This window comes from Brassica napus, unplaced genomic scaffold, assembly GCF_020379485.1.
Source record: "Brassica napus cultivar Da-Ae unplaced genomic scaffold, Da-Ae ScsIHWf_3119;HRSCAF=3936, whole genome shotgun sequence".
Classification (NCBI taxonomy): Eukaryota; Viridiplantae; Streptophyta; class Magnoliopsida; order Brassicales; family Brassicaceae; genus Brassica; species Brassica napus.
This window is the reverse complement of record NW_026016346.1, coordinates 7,501-12,500: the sequence shown is the minus strand read 5'-3', so window position 1 is coordinate 12,500 and position 5,000 is coordinate 7,501. Positions and strand designations below refer to the sequence as shown.

Here is a 5,000-nt window from a genome sequence, read left to right as displayed (position 1 = left end):
GTTCCAGTGCCTTAAAGTCGGACAAGAACCAAATCTTGATAGTAAGCTCACGGCAAAGCTTATGTCCGGTCTAGTATGACTAGCCAAGTACATTAATGCCCCAATGGCACTTAGGTAAGGTACTTCCGGTCCGAGTGCTTCCTCGTCCGGTTTCCTTGGTCCGAATGGGTCCTTCTCAAGGTCTAAGGCCCTCACGACCATAGGACATGGCAAGGGATGAGCCTTGTCCATATAGAATTGCTTGAGTATCTTTTCTGTATAAGTTTCTTGGTGCACAAGGATGCCATTATCTTTATACTCAAACTGTAATCCCAAACAAAACTTAGTCTTCCCTAAGTCTTTCATCTAGAATTCTTTCTTTAGACATTCAACTGTTTGGGAAATCTCTCCAGAGGTTCCTATAATGTTCAGGTCGTCCACATAGATAGACATGATCACGTAGCCCTTGCTGTCAAACTTCTTTATGAATATACATGGACTTATTGGATCATTCTTATAACCCTCTTTCACTAGGTACTCGGATAATCTGTTGTACCACATTCGACCTGATTGCTTTAAACCATATAAGGCTTTGTTCAACTTTATGCAATGTTGTTCTCGAGAACCTTTCTTATCTTTGAGCTCAATGCCCTCTGGAACTTTCATGTGTATCTCATTATCCAGTGGTCCGTATAGGTATGCAGTTACTACATCCATTAGGCGTAAGTCAATGTTTTCTTTCACTGCCAGACTGATTAGATATCTCAGTGTAGTTGCATCCACCACAGGGGAGTAAGTCTCCTCATAATCTATTCCAGGTCTTTGGGAGAATCCTTGTGCTACAAGCCGTACTTTGTATCTCACTACTTCTCCTTTCTCGTTTTCTTCCTTACAAAGACCCATTTGTATCCCACTGGTTTGACATCTCTTGGTGTCAATGTTATAGGGCCAAAAACGCCTCTCTTTCTCAATGATTCTAACTCCACGTTAATAGCTTCTTTCCATTTGATCCAATCTGATCTTAGCATGCATTCTTGTATGGACGTGGGTTCTAGATCCTCATCTTTATCCATGATCTCAAGTGCTACCTTGTATGCAAATAAATCATCAACGTTGATATCTTTTCTGTTCCATTGTTTTCCAGACATTACATGGTCTATAGAGATCTCTTGGTTGTCCGGCTCTTCTGTCCCGTGAAGCCCAGCGTCCCGGACCTCACTTTGAGGAACGGCCGGATCATCGGGTGTGGCCGGTACGCATGGCTCGACCGTCTTGGTCGGCTCGACCGGTCCATCAATGTCCTGGACGGTTTCTTTTATGTTCTCGGATCCAGCACCTCTCTTGGACTTCCGAGGCTGTTTGTCTTTGGAACCAATTGGTCTACCACGTTTTAAACGTTGCTTAGACTCTGTAGCCACTTGACATTGTCCATCTTGGACGTTTAATCTTATGGGTGCATTACAAGCCGGGTTGTGTGACATTGTTACTCTATTTGGGTCAGCAAATGTATCTGGCAACTTGTTAGCTAGCTCTTGTAGATGTATAATCTTTTGGACTTCTAGATCACACTCTCTAGTCCGAGGATCTTGCCAAGATATTGATGGTCTAAACCATTCTAAATCTTTTGAAATCAACCGGCTGTTATCTCCCCCTAAGGACGGATATTTGGACTCATCAAACTGTGAGTCTTCGTATCTGGCCTTAAACAAATCACCGGTTGTTGGCTCAAGATACTTTATGATACTTGGGGAGTCATATCCTACGTATATTCCCATCCTCCTTTGTGGTCCCATCTTAGTTCTCTGTGGTGGAGCAATTGGAACGTAGACGGCACATCCGAATGTCTTGATGTGGGACACGTCTGGCTCTTGACCCGTGAGTAGTTGGGATGGTGAATATCTATGTTCACTAGATGGCCTGATGCGAATCAGTTCCGTTGCATGTAAAACCGCATGTCCCCATGCTGATACCGGAAGTTGAGACTTCATAAGCAGTGGCCGGGCTATCAGCTGGATCCGTTTAATGAATGATTCGGCCAAGCCGTTCTGTGTATGGACATGTGCCAGGGAGTGCTCTACTCTTACCCCCATGGACATACAGTATTCATTAAACGCTTGGGACGTGAATTCACCAGCATTGTCTAGACGTATAGTCTTAAGAGGGAAATCTGGAAAGTGTGCTCTCAGCCTTATCATTTGGGCAAGCAGCCGTGCAAAGGCTAGGTTCCTAGTGGATAGTAGGCAGACATGTGACCATCTGGTCGATGCATCAATGAGGACCATGAAGTATCTAAACGTCCCACAAGGTGGGTGTATTGGTCCACATATGTCTCCTTGAATCCTTTCCAGAAAGTTTAAGGTTTCTTTGTGAACCTTAGCTGGTGATGGCCTGATTATGAGTTTCCCTTGTGCACATGCTGCACATGTGAGATTTCGTGGGATAACTCCTTTGAACGTGTGCCCTTGTGAATTCATCATCAGTTTTCGCATCATTCCTGTTCCGGGATGGCCAAGCCGGTTATGCCATAAAGTGAATAGCTCGGAGGCATTGGCCTCGATCATACTGATCCTTGCATAGTACAGACCAGTGGTCATTGCGGGCATTGTCTCTAGGATCTTTTTATTGCCTTTGGTGATCAAGGTTATGTTAAGGAATTCTTTGTTTCCTTCTTCCCATGTTTCAAGGTGAAAACCGTTTAATCTTATATCCTTGAAACTCAATAAGCTTCTTCTAGAGCTTGGGGAATACAAGGCGGTTTTGATCTCTAGGTGAGTGCCCTTAGGCATCATCACGTAGGCTTGGCCGTGACCTTCAATCAGGCTAGCCTCACCCGCAATGGTGTGTACCTTTGCACTTTGCATTGTGAGATTTATAAAGTACCTTTTGTCTCTAAGTATTGTGTGACTTGTGCCACTATCCACCACAAGTACACTCATCTCATCATTCATTCTATAAATAAAATAAACTTTAGAGACTTCATAAGATGTTTAAAACTCTTCTTATTAAAAATTCCATTACATAAAATAAAAACACCAAATCAAAACATAAAGCAATAAGACAATGTGATTCGAAAACTAGTCCTTGAGACAATCGGATGTCTCAAAATCCATTAGGTCATCTTGGTTATCCTTGTCGGATTCATTGTCAGCATCATACCCATATCCCTTGTCCTCATGGACGTTTTCTTGGATCATGTTTGCCTCCGGGTTCTTGTTCTTGATGCTCTCTTGGTAGAGGTCGCACAAGTGTTTCGGAGTTCTACAATTCTTTGCCCAATGATTGTCACTGCCGCATCTATGGCATAGAGACTTGTTGGACGTGTAAGATGGTTTGGATATGCCACCTCGTCCGCGGCCGTAGCTGCCTCGACCCCGGCCGTAATTGGAACCACGACCACGGTTATTGTGGTTTCCTTTCCGGCCAGTTGAGTAGCCATCTCGGCCGTTTGAGTTGTCACGTCCACGCCTCTTGAATCCACCACGGCTATTGCCGTATGGTTTCTTGTTGTCTTGGACGTAATAGGTTTCATTGGGAGGATCTTTCTTCTCGACCTCATGGGCTTCGGGTGGTGGTGCTGTCCCGGCCGGTCTAACCCCGTTACTCTTTAGTAGGAGTTCATTGTTTGCCTCGGCCAGGAGTAGACATGAGATCAGATCAGTATATGTGGCAAAGCCCTTTGTCCTGTATTGCTCTTGCAACACAGAATTCGAGTGGTTGAAAGTTGTATAGGTCTTTTCAAGCATCATGCTATCGGTTACCTCTTCACCACACAGCTTTAGTATTGAGACAATCTTGAATAGAGCTGAATTGTAATCATCCACTGACTTATAGTCTAAGAATCTTAGATGCATCCAATCATGCCTTGCTTTTGGAAGCAACACCATCCTGTGGTGATCATATCTATTCTTTAAAGCCATCCAAAGATCTAGTGGATTCTCGATTGTCATGTACTGATCTTTAAGACCATCAATGAGATGATGTCGCATAAGGCCTAAGGCTCTGTATCGGTTCTTTTCATTCTCATTGTTGTCTTCGATGATAGTATCACCGAGTCCTTTGGACTTTAGACTAATCCTTGTGTCTAGTGCCCACTGCAGGTAATTGTCTCCGGAGAGATTGAGGGGTGCATAGTCTCTGTTTGCTATTTTCGACATCTGAATCACATCATCATGTAAGGTATTAGGTTCACAATGTGATTCACGTGGCCGCAGGATATAAGCAAGCTCGGCCACAACACGTCTTATGCATTTATGGTATTCAAACAATTCTAATCGACCATGGTGCTATCAATCATGAACCACACGGTTCTATAGGTTTCTAACAACCTAAACTCGTATGATCTATATGCTGGTCGATCTTTTAATCAATTATGAATGCATTACAATATTCGGATTCATGTAAAACAATCTACCTTATCTTACTTCTTTTCATAACACCTAGGGTTTCCAATCTTTGAATTCTTATCAACCTTATGTTAAGGTTTCAAGGCCTTAAGTATTTTGTGTTCTTAGTTAGATTATTTCAAGAAGAACAATCTAACTTTCCTAAACTTCAAAAGTAAGCAAGAAATCAAACAAGCAATATCAATCTTACAATCGATTTCTAACTTTTAGGGTTTAGGGTTTCGATTCCTTCATTAGGGTTTATCAGGTTTCAGATTCAATCAATCATCATACAATTAAGTTCTAGTTTGGAATCGATTTAGCTTTCTAGTTTTAAGACTTTGTCGATTTTGATCTTGTACTTTCTTTTAGGGTTTCATCAAGAATAAGATTTCCATAATGATGGATTAGGGTTTCGATCTTATTCTATGTTCTCAGATTATGTTCATACCTTAGTTTTGTAGAGGTAAAGAACCGGATCACCTGAGATGGATGAAACTTCGAGCTGAGGAGAAAGAACGCTTGCTGCCTCCTATCGGGTCGCGGATGTAGTCGGACGCGAGCTGGGAACGGACGCGAGCTGCGAGCTGGTTGCTGGACGGATGCGTTCTTCTTGTGTGCGAGCTGAGGACGCGATCA

At 42.9% G+C, this 5,000-nt stretch overlaps 1 pseudogene; it reads left to right on the top strand.

The window, feature by feature from the left end:
• The window catches only part of LOC125603228, a 9,854-nt pseudogene that overhangs the window by 1,403 nt on the left and 3,451 nt on the right, over positions 1–5,000 (top strand).